Source organism: Haliotis asinina, chromosome 5 (genome assembly GCF_037392515.1).
Source record: "Haliotis asinina isolate JCU_RB_2024 chromosome 5, JCU_Hal_asi_v2, whole genome shotgun sequence".
Lineage (NCBI taxonomy): Eukaryota > Metazoa > Mollusca > Gastropoda > Lepetellida > Haliotidae > Haliotis > Haliotis asinina.
Window position 1 is genome coordinate 24,883,609 of NC_090284.1, and position 23,450 is coordinate 24,907,058.

Genomic DNA, 23,450 nt, shown 5'->3' on the forward strand with positions numbered 1-23,450 from the left:
TCATGACACAATGTTATAACCTATAAGCCCTATATGTCTGTCTTGCTTGGTTCATGACACAATGTTATAACCTATAAACCCTATATGCCTGTCTTGCTTGGTTCATGACACAATGTTATAACCTATAAACCCTATATGCCTGTCTTGCTTGGTTCATGACACAATGTTATAACCTATAAGCCCTATATGTCTGTCTTGCTTGGTTCATGACACAATGTTATAACCTATAAGCCCTATATGTCTGTCTTGCTTGGTTCATGACACAATGTTATAACCTATAAACCCTATATGCCTGTCTTGCTTGGTTCATGACACAATGTTATAACCTATAAGCCCTATATGCCTGTCTTGCTTGGTTCATGACACAATGTTATAACCTATAAGCCCTATATGCCTGTCTTGCTTGGTTCATGACACAATGTTATAACCTATAAGCCCTATATGTCTGTCTTGCTTGGTTCATGACACAATGTTATAACCTATAAGCCCTATATGCCTGTCTTGCTTGGTTCATGACACAATGTTATAACCTATAAGCCCTATATATCTGTCTTGCTTGGTTCATGACACAATGTTATAACCTATAAGCCCTATATGCCTGTCTTGCTTGGTTCATGACACAATGTTATAACCTATAAGCCCTATATGCCTGTCTTGCTTGGTTCATGACACAATGTTATAACCTATAAGCCCTATATGCCTGTCTTGCTTGGTTCATGACACAATGTTATAACCTATAAGCCCTATATGTCTGTCTTGCTTGGTTCATGACACAATGTTATAACCTATAAGCCCTATATGCCTGTCTTGCTTGGTTCATGACACAATGTTATAACCTATAAGCCCTATATGCCTGTCTTGCTTGGTTCATGACACAATGTTATAACCTATAAGCCCTATATGCCTGTCTTGCTTGGTTCATGACACAATGTTATAACCTATAAGCCCTATATGTCTGTCTTGCTTGGTTCATGACACAATGTTATAACCTATAAGCCCTATATGTCTGTCTTGCTTGGTTCATGACACAATGTTATAACCTATAAGCCCTATATGTCTGTCTTGCTTGGTTCATGACACAATGTTATAACCTATAAGCCCTATATGCCTGTCTTGCTTGGTTCATGACACAATGTTATAACCTATAAGCCCTATATGTCTGTCTTGCTTGGTTCATGACACAATGTTATAACCTATAAGCCCTATATGTCTGTCTTGCTTGGTTCATGACACAATGTTATAACCTATAAGCCCTATATGCCTGTCTTGCTTGGTTCATGACACAATGTTATAACCTATAAGCCCTATATGCCTGTCTTGCTTGGTTCATGACACAATGTTATAACCTATAAACCCTATATGCCTGTCTTGCTTGGTTCATGACACAATGTTATAACCTATAAGCCCTATATGCCTGTCTTGCTTGGTTCATGACACAATGTTATAACCTATAAACCCTATATGTCTGTCTTGCTTGGTTCATGACATGGTGGTACAACCCATAAGCTATATATGCTTTTCATGTTTTGTCCATGATGGAGTGATATAGCCTATTAACCCCATAGTTATAGACACAGCGTTATGAATTAGATTTCTTCACATCCCAAGTTGAGAAGAAGCTCCAGTAAAATATCCATCTTGACAATTTCTGAAGACAAGGGATAGCTTCAAAAACAATCGCACTTAAGATTTTCTGTAATAATGTCACCTTGTCTTAGCAAATTCAGATTACGACTTTGACAATGTAGTACACAACAGGTAGTGGCACAGGTTCTATATGTTTAAAAATATCATACCTTTTTAGAAACTTTTTATCAATGTATATATCCAAATGTGAAAATACTAGTAAGACATTGATCAAAGTATAGCGATGTGCTAGATATGTCTTAGCATTTGCATACCAGAGTCTGCCTTAATGTACATATCACATAGGTATCAATGTAATTATCAATATATAATGATAAAAATACTTTCTGGTGCTCACAGTATCCTTACAGGGACCCGTAAAGACCTGGTGTAGCAGACCATTTCTTCCTCAGTCTAAACTTAGCCAGGAAGATTGTGGCCAAGATAGGCCACTTCTTCCCCACCGATGTTAATATATCAACAGGGGAAGAGCAGCTTACTGTAGTTTTGACTTACATGTTGGTATACATTTTGCCAGATAGTCTATTCTTCCCTCTTACCTGTGTGTAGGGATTTGAATGCATACATGTTTGAACAGCATATATCTCCAAATCCATGCTGCTCCTGTCACCATTTCTATGGAAGTCTGTCCGAGGGAAAGTTTCCCTGGGGAAGGTTTGACCAGAAGGAAAACTTGGTTAGTTACATCGGGTTAGAACTGATCTTCACTAACCCATGCTTGTTGTTACTAGAGGGATCGGGTGGTCACACTCGCTGACTTGACTTATGCCATCATATCCTCCTGTGTAGATTGATGCTCATGCTGTTGATCACTGGATTGTCTGGTCCAGACTCGATAATATACAGACTGCTGCTCTGAAATGAAATATTGCTGAGTGCATCGTAAAATGAACTAAGTCACTCTTAGAAAGGACATGAGCATTAATCCAGCCACAAGTATATATTATCCTTTTAATCTTTGCACTACCCTTTGTAGGTTGTAGAATTTATCATGGTTTCACACGTATTTTTTTCTTCCTAAAATTCTGAGGATTGTAAATGTTGAAACATGTCTTCATTCGACAGTGTCTAGGCTCATATACTATTACCATCAATCCAGCTTATTGTTGCATACTCAGAATTTTTTTTCTAAGTACATTTACAGATACACTAAATCCAGCTTATGGAGTCCGCCAATGTGTGACATTCACAGGAAATTGTTTTCCCATTTTGGAACCCATGTCCTGATAGAGATAAAATAATTTTCATCCACAACCTGTAAAAGTTAACCAGATGGTTTAGTCATCTATTATAAGGCATGTGTGAGTGGTCAATATATTCATTGTCAGATAAGATCCAAAACCTCTTGATCCTTTCAAGATCTCACTATGATCCTGTCCTCGTTGAGCAAACTGACGACCTTGGCATTCTGATATCCATGTTTGCTAATTACCCTCTTAAAATGGTTAACAGTGCAAGTTTGACTGTTGGGGAATCTCTCTAGCCTTCTCGGGATTGTCTCTGTGTGACATCAGTGAGGCAGTCTAGTGACTGTGTTGAAGAAGAAAGGCTTGAGATCAGTGAATCAATGTTTTCTTTGTATGCATTCATTTATGGTTTAGATTTTGGACCATCTCAAAAAGAGACGGAACATTAGGGTGGCCTCTTGGGTAGAATGTTTACTTGTCACACTTAAGACCAGGTTCAGTTCTTCCGTTATTATGCTGATTACATATTGAAAGACCCACTGAACTAGTAACATATTTTGTTACACTAATATTCAGCATCAACATGATGAATTTTCCGGATTTCATCTTCAGTTTATTCTTTGATACGATTTAGGGCCTGTTCTTGCCCCATGAGTCTTCAGTCCAGAAAAATTCTTCATCAAATAGCAGCATCTAAAGTGCTAATCAAGCCCTAATATTAAAAATGTTAGAGTCACTCTGAAAAATAGTACCCCTCTGCATACCTCTGTATGTTTCTGTACAAATTATGACAAAGGTTTTTGAGCAAGTTCAGTATTAGTCTGCATTGTTACTCCTGATTATTACAGGAAAGCGAGCAAGTTTTGATAAATGATCAATGGCAGATGATTTCATGTAACCAGGTGTGAGTTTGGTCAAGATGGTGATGGTCACTCCTTGCATACCTGGAGGGGCAAATAACTGTTAATCGCGTTGTGTTTACTTATACTTGCTTGTGTTTCACACTGTCTTTCCAGTGATTGATGCAAACATTGTTAAAATCCTTCCTGAACTCATTATGTACACATTTCCAGACATCTGTAGTTCCATGTTATTGACATTGGGGGAACTATATTAAAATTAAGTTAATCAGAAGATTTTGATTTTAATTCCTGTTTATAATACAATCCAATAAATGTTATTGTACTATCATGTCATATATATTTGCAGATAGCTGTCAGAGCTCGCATACAGCTGTTAATATTTTATGAGGGAAATGATACATGATATCGATAAGACTTTCTGATATATGACCACTGACTGAAGAACCTCTCAGGAGATGGTGTATACTCAAGAGTCTACATTAAGTGGTGCTTAATGTGGTAGACAAATGTTGAAAATGTGAAGGATTTTGGTGAGTGATATCTTGGGGTAAGTGATGTGTGAGAGCTGTAACGATGCATCGAATAATTGATGGATTTCAATGGCTGACTTAACCATAGCAGTTATTTATTGATAGTAGAAATGAAAAACGATGCATTGATAGTTTGTGTAACTATCAATAGTCTCATAAGTTACTTCTGTTGATAAAAGCACAGTGCGAAATGCAGGAAGTGCCAAAATTGTTCACATAGTTTTTGAGTTATCTGCCCATGCAGACTTGCAGCTTCATTTAGTCAATGTTGTAATGGTCTACTTAATCCATGTTTCAACCTTCTTGTCAGTCATTAAAAGAGACTGAAACTACTTCATCTTGTTTTTGTTTCATATGAGCTATACATTCATATAGGAAATGACTTCACATGAGACAATTCAAGGAGAAAAAAATTGTTGGAAAAAGTATTGCAATAACAATGGTTGCAATTGTAAGTTGCAGTAGACTAGTCACACTAGTTGGTTCCCTGTCAACAGTTAACCCTATGACGTGTATTCCATAGTAATTAAATTGCATCAAGTATGAAATAACATCAGGCCAGACCAATTTTATTTCTTGTTTTACAGATCCTTCAGTCATATTTTTTCAAGAATAAGAAAAAAACAAAACATGAATTTCAACTGCTCAAAAAATAAAATCCTAATGTTTTCATTGGCCAAATATGTAAACTTGATAAAAAAAATCATTTTTTAGATTGTTTTTTGCCCCATGTACACTTCATAAATTGCTAAAAGTAAAATACTTTGAGTATTTAGAAGGAACGTTACTTTGGTGATTTTAGTTTCATTTTTCTCCCGTCTTTGTGTTTTTTTGAGGAAAAAATCTGTAAAACAAGAAATAAAGCTGGTCTGGTCTCACCTGACAATGTATGTGACAATGTGTGTCTAACATGTATTTAATTAGAAAGGTACCGTTATCAAGACAGGACATGTATATGCCTTCAAATGACTTCAAACAAGATGCTAATCCCAAATAAGTGTGTCAGCTCCTCATCCTCATCCTCATCCTCAAGGTATTGTACTGTCGCCCACCCAGAACTTGTGGTACAGTTATGTTACTGCTCATTGTTGCTGCTGCTTAGGACTTCATCCATGTCTGACCTGACCTTGGCTATATTTAGCCAATGATGGTGGGTGGGGAGTCTCGCCTCAGGATTACTCATTGAGGCGTTGACACCACAACTATGAGCAGCTCTGGTACATGTGCTTCTCAGCAAATAGTTGATGTAACAACAACAACAAAAATGTGTATAATATGGTTGTGAAATTTTGTTAACTTTTACATTCAGCAGTACCCTAGGTACATGACATTGGTCTGAAGATAATCAAATACAGGGATTGATGTTGTGATCTGCTGTACAGGTAATGTGGGGGACATCTATGCTGCTGTACAGGTAATGTGGGGGACAGCTATGCTGCTGTACAGGTGATATGGGGAACAGCTATACTGCTGTACAGGTAATGTGGGGAACAGTTATACTGCTGTACAGGTAATATGGGGAACAGTTATACTGCTGTACAGGTAATATGGGAACAGCTATACTTCTGTACAGGTAATACAGGGAACCGCTATACTGTTGTACGGGTAATGTGAGGAACAGTTATACTGCTGTACAGGTAATATGGGAACAGCTATACTTCTGTACAGGTAATACAGGGAACCGCTATACTGTTGTACGGGTAATGTGAGGAACAGTTATACTGCTGTACAGGTAGTGTGGGGAACAGTTATACTGCTGTGCAGGTAATGTGGGGAACAGTTATACTTCTGTACAGGTAATGTGGGGAACAGTTATACTGCTGTGCAGGTAATATGGGGAACAGTTATACTGCTGTATGGATAATGTGGGGAACAGTTATACTGCTGTACAGGTAATATGGGGAACAGTTATACTGCTGCACAGGTAATGTGGGGAACAGTTATACTGCTGTACAGGTAGTGTGGGGAACAGTTATACCTCTGTACAGGTAATATGGGGAACAGTTATACTGCTGTACAGGCAATGTGGAGAACAGTTATACTGCTGTACAGGTAATGTGGGGAACAGTTATACTGCTGTACAGGTAGTGTGGGGAACAGTTATATTGCTGTGCAGGTAATATGGGGAACAGTTATACTGCTGTATGGATAATGTGGGGAACAGTTATACTGCTGTACAGGTAATATGGGGAACAGCTATACTGCTGTACAGGTAATATGGGGAACAGTTATACTGCTGCACAGGTAATGTGGGGAACAGTTATACTTCTGTACAGGTAGTATGGAGGGAAGGGGTTTGGGGCAGTGATGATATCCTTTCTTATGGTGCAGAAATTTGGGGTAGATCATACTGTAGGTAGAGAGAAAGTTTGCAAATATACTTCTGTAAGAAGTTTTTAAAAGTTAGTAAATATACCAGTAATGTTATGGTGCTGGGCGAATGTGGCAGAGTTTCACTTCAATATCAGTCCAGATGTATCAAATATTGGTGTAGACTGCTCTAGCTATATACCCACGGATTGCTGTAGCAGTACAACCAAATGCTTATGCTATTGGCAGAAATACTGTCTGTTACATCTGTCAAACGTATTTTGCATCAGTTTGGTTTTGGTATTGTATGGCTATCGCAAGATGTAGGTAATGTTAATCTATTTATGCTTACTTTCAAACAAAGGTTGTATGACAGTTTGTGTCAAGACTGGTATTCTTCAATATTAAATTCAACAAACTGTAATATATGTGGTAAATTTAAATCATTGTTGAATGTAGAAAGATACTTAAGTGTAGATACCTCATATTACTACAAACATGTCATTGCTCAGTTTAGGTGTAATAATTTCTGTTTAACTTTGAGCTGGGTAGACACAAAAACATCAGCTATGCTGATAGGATTTGTTTTTATTGTCGTAGTAATGAATTACATTTGGTGGAGGATGAATTCCATGTTCTGTTAATATGTGAGAGATATGATATCAGATATCAGACAAGAATGTCTTTCTCCATAAGCACTTAACAACTGCAACTGATAATTTTGTCAGGCTAATGTCTGGAGATAACACACAGATCTTATTTTGTCTCAGACGTTTCCTTTGTTGTATTAAGAACGTAAGAAGCAAATCTGATATTACAAGGTGTTGTTCACTTTATTCGCAATATTAATATTCAAGCATACATAATATGATGTTGCCATTGTGCCTGCATTTGTGTACGATATGTGAGAGATATCAAGATATTAGGCATGTACACTTGCCAATTACATTTCAGACAATCTTATTGCCATTGTGCCTGCATTTCTGTACTTATATCTTGATATGTGAGAGATATCAAGATATAAGACATGTACACTTGCTAACCACTGTGCAGGTAATATGAGGGACAATCCCTGGCAGACTTGCACCTTTTCCAACTGCTGCACAGCTGGTCTTCAGCATATAACATTGATACAACAATACAAAATGAATGAATTTCAAATTCTATATGATAGCAAAGTTCTTTTTAATGATGACATAATTTGGTAAGCTGATGATTGTCTTGAAGCAGAAACACGGCTGCTGACATTCAGTAACAAGTTCAGTGGCTTCTGCATGACAAGTCTGCATTAAGACCACCGCTTCTGCATTGTTGTGTCTGGCTATAACGCTTTGATGTTATGTTGTATATTGTGTAATTCAATACCTCTTAAATCAAATAAAAAGGATTTCAGGGAATGTGATACTTTAATGGCATGTCTATTGTAACCCTGTCACGACTGGGAGATATATGACATTAACTGAACCTTTTCTTGTTTGGAAGGGACAAGGTGTGTTATTTGGATCTGTATAGACATCACCTTGAAATTTGTACATTGCTTAAGGGGTGTAAAGTTACATATACCTTTCACTCAAATCATGTACATCATTTATTAAATTTGTGTGATTTTCAGAAAACTTTCACAATGATATATTTGAAAGTGAAGTGAGTGAGTTTAGTTTCACGCTGCTCTTAATTCCAATATTCCAGCAGGATCACAGCAGGGGGACACCAGGAAAATGCTTTACACAGTGTATCCATGTGGGGAATCAAACCTGGATCTTAGGGCAGGACATGTTTACCATTTATACAAATACCTGGCATCATTATAAATTTTTGATGATCGGTCATAATATACAGTTAGACATATAGAAATGGACAGAATGCATGAATTCTTAAGTACTTTCCTATTGATTTCATCTGTTGTTTTCATGCTATCAGTTTAACAAGGAAATGTATGCAGACGGCACCTGTATAGCCTGGCTGAGCTAGGCTTGGATATATACATGATAACCTCTGGCTTACCCTCATCCTGACGCTGGTTCTTGTTAGCATTGGAATCCTGATAAGGCCATGATAAATACATTATCAGATTTATGGTCCTTACCTCTATATCTACGGAATAATTCATATCATTTTATCGTCTCCAAGTACCCATGGATGAAGTAAATCACTTATATATTTTTTGGCCACACCAATTTTATTTCTTGTTTTATGGATTTTTGTGCTCAGAAGCCTAAAGGCCGGAGGGAAAAACAATAAAGATGAAATATGAAACCACCAAAGAATTGTTCCTTCAAAATAATAAATGAATTTTACTTATGGCAATTTGTTATCTGTATATAGGGCATAATACAGACTAAAAAAAATTCTTGGAAGTTAACGTTTTTGGCCAAGAAAAACATTAGGATTTTTTTGTTTTGAGTGGAAAAAAATAATTTTTATTTTTTTCTTATTCTTGCAAAAATATGATTGCTGGATCCATAAAACAAGAAATATAATAGGTCTGGCCTTAACGTGAAATTCAACATATTGTCTGACTCTATTCCTCTTAAATCAAATAGAAGGATTCCAGGGAATGTGACTTGAAATTCAACATAACAGGACACATAGTCCTATCATTAAACCGTGTGAATCATATCTATTCTGAATGTTTCTTTGCAGACAAGCTCTAATCAAAATAAAATGAGATGTTTCCTATCACATTCTGTAAACATTTGGATGAAAATATAACAATTTGTTTCAGTTGGTTTACGGAAAATGTGTACCTGGTTATGTTTATTTGTCTGGTCAAGGAAATGAGGCTCATCTTTAAGAACCAGTTTTGTTGTTGTGTCAAGACATATATTCTTCACGCATACAACTTTTTATGGATCAAACTTGTTCGATCATTTTCTCACTCCCTAGCTTGTCTATGGGAATGGAGTTCTACTTACAGTTTATCATTAACTTAGGAACATTATCCTCGAAGAACGAGTTGTCATAACACATTTTCTCTCAACTCAATATCCGCCTCTCGTGAATGTTAAGCTACTGAAGACAATTGATTTCTCTATTTCAGGAAGGTAATAAACTGAACTGATCTTTCAAATCGTATTTGTCAGAGAGCTAGTATATATTGGATGACTCACTAATTGTTTTTAGTTTAGAAACCCTGTCTTTGACCATCCACAGAGAAAGCATCCCTTGGTGACAGACCACTTTAGAGCACAATATTTCAGTGACTGTTTGTGTTAGTAAAACATAAGTGCTTTTGTTCAGAGACATCAATCAGATAGATGGTCATACATAGTTAGGGCACAACTACTCAACACAGTGGCCCCAAATCAGGATTATCTTTGTTATTTAGGTCACATGGGCAAGAGACCATGAACAATACAATGAAGTACTGAGGCAGAGAGTGTCTCATGGTACCTTTAAACATGATGGTACTATATGGAGACTATTTCTGATTTTGGTGATAAACCAATGTACATTTGTGATTTAAGTGACAATGACAGGAATTATTTTTGTGAAAATATCTGGCAACTTACGTTTTTTGACAGAAACTGTATGTTTTGATATGGAGGTGTTTCAAGATGAATCATAAGTAACATAAATGGATGTTTTTTGACAGGTTTAGGAAAAGCTTTTAGTTTTACTGTTAAATATTGAAATATTGATCAACTGAAAGGTCAGGTTGGGAAAGGTGTAGTTGAGTTTAAGACACTTGCTGAGAAGTTGTTCAATGAAGTTAATAACATTCAAGGCCTTGTAAAACTATAAAATACATTTGTAGTACATGTGTGAGAAGTTTCAAAATTTGATGTGTAATGGAGAAAAACTATTTGACTTTTCAGTGAACAACTGACAAGCCTTTTCATATGTTTACGACTTTATATAGTTAAAAAGGAAATTAAATTATTGACTTTAGGCCTATGAAGAAACTTTATTTGACAGACAGACCGATATCTTATTTACATCTCACTGCATGTACAACATAAAATATAGACACAATAGGAAATGATCAATAGAAACACATGCATCAGTCCTTATGGAATTATGAGAAACTAAATCTAAAAAAATATACATGCATGTTTGTTTGTTGATAAATTCGCTACAATGTTCCTACTGTATGATGACAATGGAATCTCTGTCATATAAGATATGATTAGAAATTTATTCAAGTTACAAAGGCATGAAATATAGCCTGTGAAGTTTATGAAAACGTTATTGGTGTCCTCAAGACTGAGGTGATATCTGTTATTATTTACAGATACTGGGTTGCAACATCAAAGCATTTCTTACTTTCAGTAATCGATAATAATTTTCTCATTAATGGAATTTTGTAGTGTAATAAAAATAGACACTTCAGCTTTTGATGAGATTACATTTTTCTGTTAAATGGACATTAGGTGTAGTAATAACATTGATGTGTTGTTGACCCTAAGTACCAAAATACACTGTTTTCAAACAAGACTTATTAAATCTCGTTTGATCAAAAAATAGCTTCCATAATCACATTTTCCAATAAAGGTGAATGTTTTATGGGCCTTGTTAATACTGACAGACAGGTATTCAGCCTCATTCATATCGTGATCCCACGTGCTATATACACGGCTGTCAACACGCTAGCAGACGAGCCAGTGAAACTACAAGTGCGCGACTTCTACGGCCACGTTCGATTGACTGTACAGAGCTAGTGCTGGTTTGAGCAGCAATCTCACACAAATGTGGCTAAGAGCTTGTCAGTTTGAATGAGCGCTCCCTACTGTGTCCTAGCCCAGTACACACCTGTAGTCCATTTACCTGAGTTGCATTAGTGTTGTGTTTACCTGTTCAGGTGGACTTCAAAGATGCTGTGACAGTGTACTATATGATGGATTTGATTAGCTGTGTTGGATTTAAAACTGACTTTGTTGACGGAAACATGCTTGTTGCCTTTGTTTAAATTTCCCAGTATTCTCACCCGTGTTCTCTTGTGAGTAATCAGCTATTGTGCTACCTGGAAAAGTCAGGTGAGTTATTTAGTATTTGAATTTTGAATGTCTTTTTTCAGTTTTATAGGATGAGGATGCTCTATATAGTGATATCAACTCATTGGTATGGCATGGACAAGGAAATGAACATGTGGACCGATTTTGCAATATAGTATTGATTGTTCTTGTGATGTTAACTAAGCTCAGTTGCAACGATGACAGGTGATTAATCAAACTAACTATTGCCGAACTTGATTTCTTCTCGTTCTTTTGTAGTGCTATTTTCGTTCTTGTCAGTTAAAGCTTCTAACTCATTTGTCTTGCTGTATGTTGGGTGGTGTTTCTGCCATTCAGAAACATCACATGTTCAAAGCTGTGGAGCTTCATTCATAAATGTGTAAAATGTGCTATAGTGCAGAGGGTTTATACTGAATTTGGAAATTTTCATTTTCTTGAATATGATCTGTAAATATTTTTCAATGTCATATGGCAGTGTTTTATATTTATTTTTGATTATGGATTAAATTAATATAGAGGGTGGTTCTAGTGCTAAATTATTTGATGTAATAAATAATATATATCTAAAGGAAAACCCAACTCACCTACTTTATTTCAGGATTGGTGTTTTGAGTAGTATTAGTGTGACATGATAGCACATGTATATACACAATAGACTATTGTGTTTCTGATATGACAATGATTGTGGTGTTTCACCAAGATAGGGAATTTGTATTGTCTTTGTGTTGGCTGGGTGGAACGTTTCTGTCTGTACTAATTTATGTGCATGTTCATGACTGCAGTCTGGTCTTTTATACCAATAGTACAACTAATCACTTTTTGATGGCAAATAAGTGTTTAAATTGTTGACCCACTCATTTGCAAGTATTAGCTTTTTAAAGTGTTTTTTTTTTCAATATATTTGCTTTGTCCCACGGCTAATCCCAAATTTAATGGAAGACAAATTTTGTTATTTCTTTGGTATGTTTAAATGAAAAATGTATTTCTTGATAAAGCCACAGTTATTTATGTATAGGATTTTTTATTGATTTAAAAACTCTTGCAAAAAATATGATTGTGGTCTTGTTTAACTTTTTTCTTACATAAGGGATAAACGAAAATTTACATAAAAGTATGTGTGTATGAATTTCAAGCTGAAAAGTATCCAGTTTCATAGCCATTTCAATCATGCCAAATGAACTGAATATGATCAGTAGTAACAACAAAGATGTTATACTTATTATTTATTTTAATTATAAATACTGTAAGAATATCATCCAGAAACACTAATGCATATTATGTGTTCAGCTTAGTTTATAGTATTAATAAAAAGGGCTAAGAACTTGTCTCCATCATCCTTTGTGTTTAGGAGAATCAGATATTTGTACTGAGAAAATGGTAATTACTGCTCTCAGTTTCTGGTTTGGCATCCACAATTCTTACGCCAGTGTTTAAAGCCAGGAATCCATGTTATTGTGGTAACCTTCCCTGAACATTATAGGTCCATCCTGTCTGTAGTTGAGGATCAGTCACTTCATCAGTATATAAAGACAAATAATAGGGGAGGGAGGCAGATATTTTGAAATGAAAAATGTTGATATCCTGCAACTGTGATAGAGAAATGTTATCCTTGTGTGTCCAGCACAGGTGTGTCAAACACCAGTTGTGTCTTGCTTACATTTTGGTCCTGACAAAATCTGAGACTACTGCTTGATCCAGATGAGTTGATCTGAGTTTTATTTTTTCATTTCTTGAGCTTGGTTATAATGATATGATAAGATATTTATATAGAGCATATCTACACTACAAGTACATGCTCAAAGCACTAGAGTGTTCCCTTGATCAACGCATGTCTTGTTTTCTGTCATTCTTTTATCCAACTCAACTCCCTGGGGAGTATTCACCTCATGCAACCTATTAGGTGCAGCAAGTTATCACATGGTGTCATCTTCACAAGGTACCCATCTGAAGCTGAGTGAACTTGGACAGATATTCACAGTCATTTGTCCATGGATACTGCATGTTACTATACCCTACCATTGGATGGGTGGGTTCTGTTAAATGTGTTCAGGGTTGTATAATGCAGACTAGGGGTTGTGACAACACGAAAAGATCCTTGGTAAAGACAAGATGGATATACCAAAAGCTGGAAGAGGCAAACCATTTCTCTGGTCTTCAGGGATTCAAACCTATACAGCTTTTCATGTGTCCCCATTGTTTTGCCCTTAACAGTGAGCGTTACTAACTTCAGGTTTGCACCATAAGGTCAAGGTCAAACAGGTAATTGGAAACACACCGGGAGTGTTTCTTCAGAAATTCACACCTCACGCCATTTTGTGATCTGATTCTCATGCCATCTCATTCTCTTGTGATCTTGTTCATACGTAAAGCTCTGGTACAGGTGCACCAGCATACATGAGTGGTTTTTGTGAGCATTATGATCAAAGCAATAGGGGTGTCCTACTTACAATTCGATACTCTTTTAAGCATCTTTTGTCATCTCTTTCATCCTTGAATGCTGAATTCTTGGCTATGTTTGACATAATATCAAGGCCTAATCTGTTTCCTTTGCCATGTAGATTGTGAGGGTTGTTATCAGAAAGTACTTGGGTGTGTTATCAGAACGTGCTGGAGTGATATCAGGGAGTAACCGGAGGTGGTACTATGGATATAGTCAGCCAAACTAAGAATGTTCTCAGTGGATACTCTTGGAAAGGATTACATAAAAAATTAATGTGAAAGGATATGTGTTTAATATCAATATTTTGACATTTAATTATCTAAACTACGTATTTCATAGACTGGAATTGCTGTCATATTTATATATATGTAGATATAAGCTGAGCATGATTTGATCAAACAATACCCTGTTATTAATTACCAGTTTCACAACATTCATTGCTGTAGTGGGAATGCTTGGCAACCTACTGTCAATGTAACATTGTCTTAATTCAGTCAAGATCACTTGTTTAATTGTATGAAATGAGCATACTTTGCTGAAACAATGTTTTTTCAATTATGTTGATAAAATACAATAAAAAGTACCGAGAGACTTTCATCATTTTCAGAAACTTCTGAGAAATGGTAATCCCGGCAAACATATTCTAGACTTACTTACTGCATTGTTCCAAAGTCAGTGTGACAGACCAAACTGTGTGTTAGTTTTCCTTGATTGCATTGGTAATTGCTTATTGTATCATCCACCGGTTTGCCTCATCCTGGTGATTGTTGTATAGCTGAGTATTGTTCAACTCGCAATAGCAATAGTAATTGTTCTCTTATATGTCTGTCATCTCTCTGCATATATCCTGCTATGTACAGTACTATAAAAGAATAAACTCATTTTTTAGGTTAATGCACTTTTATGAATATATTATAAATATCTGTATAAATCTGTCTTTCTACCCAGAGTATGACATACACAGATTCTTCATGTGATATTGATATTTCAAGTGGACAGATTTTATGTAGGTCATGTTTGAAAAATAAGTATTTTCTTTTAAAGGGTTGTTAAAAATTTATATTCGCATGATTCATCTTATTAAATCGAAATAGACAATGTGTAAAGTGACAGTTGATATGTATTTTATATGTGCTCATGATTACGCTGGTATTTATGTAAACCATCACGAAACACCATACATGTGTGTGTAATTAATGTTTCTAACATGTAATTTGCTTCTGTTTTATTTTATCAATATATATTCATGATAAATGTATTTAATATCATTTATGAGATATGATGTACTGCGATCTCATTGGGAGGCGTGATTCTGTCTTTCTTCCAGTTTGACACAATCTTGTCGATGGAGTGAAATAATTTGTCTCCAATATGTAGGCAATGTCACATCCTATCTGACAAGACTGTAGGTAGCCAACTTTGAAATGTCTGCCCCTTATTGAGGTCATGTGTCGAAAGCTATCTGTTTTCCTGTCCATTTACAAGCACCTGTCCCAGTACAATCTGATATATATTGTGAACAAGTACCACCTGAGCTCCTGGTTTCAAGTGGATTGGTGTAACAATTCTTGAAATGTGATTTATAGTTGGGTATGTAAGAATGATATGTAAGAATATATTTACAGATCGAGGGGGGTTGGTTGATGAAGATTTGTTTCTTTCTTGTTTTACACTGTTCTCAGCAATATTCCAGCTATATGGCAGTGGTCTATAAATAATGAAGTTTGGACTAGACAATCTGGTGATCAAGATCATGAGCAACGATCTGTGCAATTGGGATACAATGACGTGTGAGTGTGTCTGACCACCCTGTCCTGTTAGTCACCCCTTATGATAAAGCTTTACAAGTGTTTTAACTCACATCTTCATGGTCATGGTTGATGAAGATGAATGCAACATGTAGAAAAAGATGAAGATCACTGGAAGACCAGGGCTGCCCATCCTCTTTTATCTCCATTCTAATAAAGATTAATACCCTGGAAGCATCATCTGTTATAACTTCAATACATAAGTGAAATAGCATTGGATGGCCATATTTAGCATTGATGCAGTCAAATCAGTGGGGTATTTTGAAAGAATGCGGAAGCCATATACATCTGCAACTCCACCCTCCATTCATGTCTCTGACTTATGAGTGTGAGTTGGTTGGATGGCTGTATTTATCATTGTTTTGTTTTTAGTTTTTCTAAAGAATGCTTTTCCCTCATCTCTGTCACCACTTTAAGAAATATAGTGCCTGGCCATTTGGTCAAGTGTTGAATGTTCACATGAAAGTTGATGTTTCCTAGGTCCATGTTTTTCAACATGCACTTAGAGATTACAAGATATATGTGATCATAGAATATAGATTGTGAGATATTGTAAACATGGCTCTCAAAGCCTTTCTCTTCCATTAAAAATGGCAGTGGGGTAATCAGGGGGTTAGGGTGTTTACTCGTGACATCAAAGATCTGGGTTCAATTCCCCACATGGATACCATGTTTGAAGCCCATTTCTGGTGATCCCCACCGTGATGTTGCTGGAAAATTAATAAAAGCGGTGTTAAACCATACTCACTCACATCGTCCATCGAAAAGCTTCACAAGGTTTTAGTGTTGTCAAAGTGTGATATTACATCTCCTGGAGAATTAATCACCTCTGTGTTAGTATGTCTTTTTAGCATATCTCCCAAATAACAGACATGCCAAGTGTGTTGTGAAAAAGAGCCATATGCCATATAAGCCATACACATTACTTCTAATGCAAAACCTATAGACACCTGTGGTGTGGTACCCTTGGCGGAAGAGTTTTACCTTACAAGTGGCAATGTCAACAAGACGTGACATATTTCATGTCATGCTTGATTTCAGTTGATGGCTAGAAAATAGAGATCCACACTTGTGATTGCCATTGCATGCCTATAGGTGTACAAGTTGCTACAGTGAGAGTTGATTGTATCAAGCTATGGCCGTAAAACCCACATATGTTTATATTCAGGGCCATGTAGCCGTAACAGGTTGTATTGGATTGTGTGAATGTTACCGGATGCCATTGTTATTGAAGCTTTTAAAGACTTATCAATATGACATTTGTTTATGTAAGTTGAAATGTTTTCCTATTTCATATAGTCACTGATGTATGTTGAGTGAATATATGTGAGTGGAATGAACTTTCTGGTTGTAGTACACATGCTTAATAATAATAATAATAATAGTTGACTTATGTAGCACCTAGTATTCATTACAGATGCTCAATGGTGCTGCATACATTGTTAAAAACAATCTTTTATTCAAAAGCCATCTTGAAGAAGAAGGTTTTTAGCATGTTAGCTTCTAGGATATCTGTACATATTGTTAGCAATCAGGTGCGTAGCAAGCCAATTTTTTTATGTAAGCCCGACAGGTTGGTAAGCTTTATACTTATATAATATTGAGGGCTTTCCTAACCTTTTGTTATTGTTTTTATAATGTAACTACACCACTGGTGGTGTGTTTGTTATTGTGAAGTAAAAGATGATGGCTTGCAAGGGCAACTGAGTCTGGTATTGGAGCAACAACATAGTCATAAGTTTGTTTGGACTCTATATGCACATAGTATATTCTCTACAACATGAGCCACTTGATGGTAATGATAAGATCCCTTCTTTAGTGCTTAACTTAACTCTGGATGGACATTCTCTAAGTGCATACAATATGATGGACATCTTTAGTCCAGATAACCTAGTGTGCCTGCAAGCCACATGAATGTTGACAGTCATATGACTTATTCCACCGGGTACCCATTTGACCAGATTGTAGTTATTGCAATAGAATGAATATGAAGATGATGGTAACTTGTATTTGTTTTGACCAATGTTATTGGCAACAATTTACGCAAGCTGCATTACTATGGGGACTCTAAGAAAGTACACTGTGTACTTATACAAAATCAAACCCTTTCCTTCAGCTTGATGAGTGAACACCTTTACCACTAACCTAGATGCTCCCCAAACTGAGAAGGAGACACATCGGGGTCAGTGTTCATGACATGTCCATTTTATCCTATTTGGTACCCATTCATTGCTTAACTCAATGCACAAGACCTCATACAGCCACTATATTGACTAGTGATTATTTGCATCTGTCAACTCTTTCACCCAAACTATACAGAGCTTTTGACTGCTCTTTATGTATTCAGTATGTATCAGTGATTAAATTGTCCTGTCATAAAAGTAGTACAATTGAAGACAGTGTGTTTTACCTGTAGGACACAATGATAATATGGAAATACAGAGGTTGTGAGAACCAGCGAACAAGTAGGTCTGACAGTAGTAATTTGTTACACCCCAATATGTGACATTAGTTTTCTCACGTGACAATGTCAGAATTTTAATGGCTGATAGAGCAATTATCAGCTAAGATGTAATTGGTGTGGCTGCAAGCTACTCCAACAGACAACAACAAATTGCAGATCTCGTGTTTCTCAGGCAAGTCAAGCTTTACAAAACATTCAGTTAAGGCAGTAATTTCAGCATGGAACAACAAGGAAATGTATACCTCCTAATTGTTGTGAGTCTGAAGGAGATGCTTTCCATGCTTGGCCAACATTTCACTGTTACTGTACCTATAAAACCTAATCCCAATTGATGCGGAGGCTGGGGGATTTTATGATATGGGAAAACTTGACACAGACAGGAATGTGTTCATGAATTGAATCCTTTCAGTTTTGAATTCTGTGAGATGTTTAGTTCTGCTGATTGAATGTAGTGTTCATGAATTGAAACCTTTCAGTTTTGAATTCTGTGTACAGTTCTTGTACAGTTACGCACATGATGCAAGCGCAAGTCACACAGTACAGTCTTTGTTGGCATTCTCCTATTGTGTATTTATAGTCTTTTATGAGGCTAGCCGAATTGTCACATACTTGTGCGATGACTTTTAAAACTATTTATGGTTTATGAACATAAGAATATGTTTATTACTCATAGCAATATCCCCGAAAATTTAATATATTTTAACATATATAAATGTTCAGATGTATTGAAGGTTTGGAGTTTTACTGTTTCATAATGAAGGATTTAACTTGACTTGGTGAGTGTGATTGATACTGTGATTTGTAGACTCTGTCAGCAGTTTGTTTGGCTTTTGAATAAAATATGATAACCCCCAAAATTCCAAGAATGCCTAAAAATGAGTATTTGTGTATATCATAAATTTGTGTCATGTCAAGGTGTTTGGGGAAGGAAGGACTCAGTCTCATTCTGCTGGGAAAATTAAATGTTATTAGTGGGTTATTTCAGTGTTATCCCAGATTGTCAGCTCAATGCATGAAGAAAACATACTACTGTAAATCACGAAATTAATGTGAGCATTTTATTATTGCAAAATATGCATTTGTACTCCTGACCATGTCTACTTTTGAGAACATAATAAAAGACACTTTGTTGGAACACTTGAGTACTGTGTGGTTGAAGGCAAATGAATAATTACAATAAAAATCATGATAGTGGGATCCTGGCACACCTAAGGGATGTAACACTGTATGTTAAATCAGATGATTAGATAATTGGCTGCCAGTTCTGTAGTGCTGAATGTTTTTGTCCACAATGAACATAACAGTCCATCCTCTTGATTCGATCTGTGCCATGCTGTTTTACAGAAAGATCAACACTGAATATGTCATAAGGGACTTTATTAACTGTATCTTTTCAAACTGATTATTTCCAAATTTAGAATATTTTGTGAGAATAATCAAATCAATGTCAGTCATCAGTCAGTCATGTGTTTTACAGAAAGATCAACATGGAATATGTCATAGTAATCCTATTGATTTGATAGTTTAAATTTAAAGAATATAAACTTACATCTCTTTCAAATTTAGTAAGAATAATCAATTTAGTATGAATGATCAAGTGAAGGTCAACATACACAAGAAAGCTTCCAAGTTCTGTTGGTTCTTCCAAGGTTGTTTGTATTTTCTGTTTGTCAAGGTATTTAATAGTGGTCACTCACCTCCAACCAGCAGTTTTATTATGCCTTGACATGCACAGCTTGTGTAAATCATCTGAGAGATCCCATATCATGTTGATGATAATTAAGGTTTTGTGGAAATACTTCTGCTTTAGCTGATGTGGGAAAACAACAGCCATGGTTGTGTTTCAGCTGACCCTGAGATTGACAAACCGCAATACTTGTAGTAACTTGTAAAGATGCAAATGCATGTGTCAGATGGATATGTAAAGTTTGTAAAGGAAATATATTTAGAATTCTTCTTGTTTTCTAATAATAGACAGAAAGAATATTAGAGAGACTCCTCATTATATTTGCCATTTTATTATTTTATTTTATCAGGAAAACATGCAAGACTAATGTACTTAGCAACACTTCAGTTTTAAAATAAATATTACTTGCAAAAGAAGATTTGTTCAAAGAAAACTGAAATCTCATGAAAGTAAGCGTTCATGTTTATGTCATGTATTTAAAAACTTGATAGAAAGCCAAAGTTGCGTTTCTTTTGCTGTTCAGTATATGTGCCTAACTAGCACAGGTTCAACGATGAAGCCTCATTCAACAGAGATCACACCTTATGAGTGAAATTCAGAATCCCACATGCATGACATCACGTGGACCAGGTTCCAATAAAATTGTATTTGTGTTAATGTCATGATAACTGCATACCATTCATCATGCAGTATGGGTCTTAATAGACCGTGTCAACTGTGAAAACAAAATGGCTGGTTTCTTCTGGACATTGTGTTTTAGGAGATGACTGTTAAGGGTTTATGATGTTGATCAACAAGGAGCAGGTTTGGTTTGAAGGTTTGGCTCAGAATAACCACTGACAGCTCTCAGCCTATAATGAGAATGTTTATTAACATTGTGCCCTATGTTATAGGAAAAGTGTCCAATCAAGTAGGCTAACAAAGTAATTGTTAGCTTTTCCTACTTATCTTCCTTTTGTGACTCTTTTAAGGTCTTAATCTAGGGGTCTAGGCACTCAAGGGTGGGGATTACAGAATTCCGGTATTGAGGGGCAAGGGGTATCATGGATATCTAGTGGCATGGCAGGGGGTGTAGGAGTGACCTGATTGCTTACCCATAACTGTCGGGTTGTATGGACATAGGGTGTAATGGTAAGCTGAGACCAGGAGCGGAACATGCCTGTAGGCATTATACCAGAGACAGTGATTGAAACACACACCAGTTTTCTTTACAGACAGAGGGTATTTGTAAATCAGGGGATTACTGCCTCAGGATGCTGATTCAGGGAAAGCTAACATAAATTTTGTATAACTGTGATTGAACATGGTAAAACTCTCTGTGACCTTCATCATGGAGATAAGCATCTCTGCTCCATGCCTGTGTGACCTCATTTTGCTATTGTTGAAGGTTTATGATGCCATCGCTTTCAGTGTTTTATCCCAAAGCATGCAGAAGATGATAATTAAGGCAGTATGACATTGTAAATGAGCAGGATATCGTTCTGCAGCAACAGTTGTACATCCCCTACCATTCAGCTGCAATGTTCAGAATAGATGAATATACAATATTGCTAGTGTGAATTTTTTAATTATTATACTGAATTTCAATGGAAGTGTGCAAGTTTACTTACTACTGACAAGCTAGTGATAAAAAACAATATTGTGAAGGAAAAATAGATAATATTAAGTGTTCATGAACCTAGTGCTGAAATTCTACCCTTCAACAGTGGTGCTATATGACAGACTGATTGGAAGTACGTCTACAGGTTCAACAATGGAAACCATGGTAACCAGAGGGATGTGAAAACATCACAGCTCATGTCTTGTTTACGTCAGTGATGTCTACATGCCTGCTGTCTGAGGGAATCATGCAGCTCAATTTCTCCAACGTCTCAGATGTGCAGTAGCTGTTTAGGCCATAACAATGTAATCTATCAGACTTATGACTCAAGTGCTTGTGACCTCTGACAATGATCAGTACATGTGACCTCCTCCTACAATGGTCAGTCCTTGTTACCTCCTCTGACGATAGTCAGTCCCGGTTTAAACGTAGGTCTACACATATCATACCAACATTGGCACTTAGTCTACAGGTATCATGCCAACATTGGCAGGTTTACAGGTATCGTACCAACATTGGAAGGTCTACACATATCATGCCAACATTAACAGGTCTACAGGTATCATACCAACATTGGCAGGTCTACACATAACATTAACAGGTCTACAGGCATCATACCAACATTGGCAGGTCTACAGGTATCATACCAACATTGGCAGGTGTCTACAGGTACCATACCAACATTAACAGGTCTACAGGCATCATACCAACATTGGCAGGTCTACAGGTATCATACCAACATTGGCAGGTGTCTACAGGTATCATACCAACATTAACAGGTCTACAGACATCATACCAACATTGGCAGGTCTATAGGTTTCATGTCAACATTGGTAGGTCTACAGGCATTGTACCAACATTGGCAGGTCTGGACATATCATACCAACATTGGCGTGGTCGCAGGTATCGTACCAACATTGGCAGATTTACATGTATCATGCCACATTGGCAGGTCTACAGGTAGCATACCAACACTGGCAGGTCTACAGATATTGTACCAACATTGGCATGGTTACAGGTGTCATACCAACATTAACAGGTCTACAGGCATCATTCCAACACTGGCAGCTCTACAGGCATCGTACCAACATTGGCAGGCCTACAGGCATCATACCAGCATTGGTAGGCCTACAGGCGTAATACCAACATTGGCATGGTCACAGGTTTCATACCAACTTTGGCAGGTCAATAGGTGTCATACCAACATTGGCAGGTCTATAGGTATCATACAAACCTTGGCAGGTATCATGCCACCTCAGAAGTGCCAGCTTACAGACTTGAGTTGGTCATGTTAACACACCGAGTGAACATATTGTATGTACACCAATCTCTTTAAAATATCTCAGTAGTGATTGAAATAACTCCGATAGGTATCGCTGCAGCTCATTCATTGTGATCCACTGGATTAACTTTCCAATGGGTTCTGTGTGTATAGCACCAGTATAATGATTGAACATGTTTGTTGTAAGGGGGCAAGACCTCCCTGACCGAGGGCTAGTTTTTATTCCTCTACTTGAGATGTCAGCATTGTTTGCCTTCAAATCAGGATCCCTTGGGGTTAGCTGAAAGAGCCTTGTTCAATGCCTGTTACGGCTTTGGAAGTAGGGCAGAATTGTATGCCTTGTTTGGAATATCAACAGGATTTGAAATGTTTGATTTCAAGCTGCCTTATCACTACAATGAATGAAATAGATGTGTACAGCCAGTTTGTACATGGCAGTTCTCAAGGTCGTCAAAAATACCCTAGTAAAGAAAGAGGTTGAATAACCTCGTACCTATTTCCAACTTGGGGATAGATTTATATGCCTTGTTTGAATCTGTGATTGTTTGGAAATTATTTGTGATTGGTTTGCATTAACTCAAGTATTTAATTATGAGGTCAATTGTAAGCAGAGAAACAAAATGGCGTTTGAAATACTTAAATGAAACTTTCTAGATCTATGTATTGTTTCTACTCCT

General features: G+C 36.6%; 1 protein-coding gene across 1 annotated transcript in view; it reads left to right on the forward strand.

The window, feature by feature from the left end:
* Nucleotides 1-11,178: 11,178 nt before the first annotated feature.
* The window catches only part of LOC137283269 (ankyrin repeat and fibronectin type-III domain-containing protein 1-like), a 190,320-nt gene continuing 178,048 nt past the window's right edge, over nt 11,179-23,450 (forward strand). The window contains exon 1 of the mRNA XM_067814702.1: nt 11,179-11,513. The gene's annotated coding sequence lies outside the window, so the exon portion shown is untranslated. The remainder of the gene's footprint in view (nt 11,514-23,450) is intronic.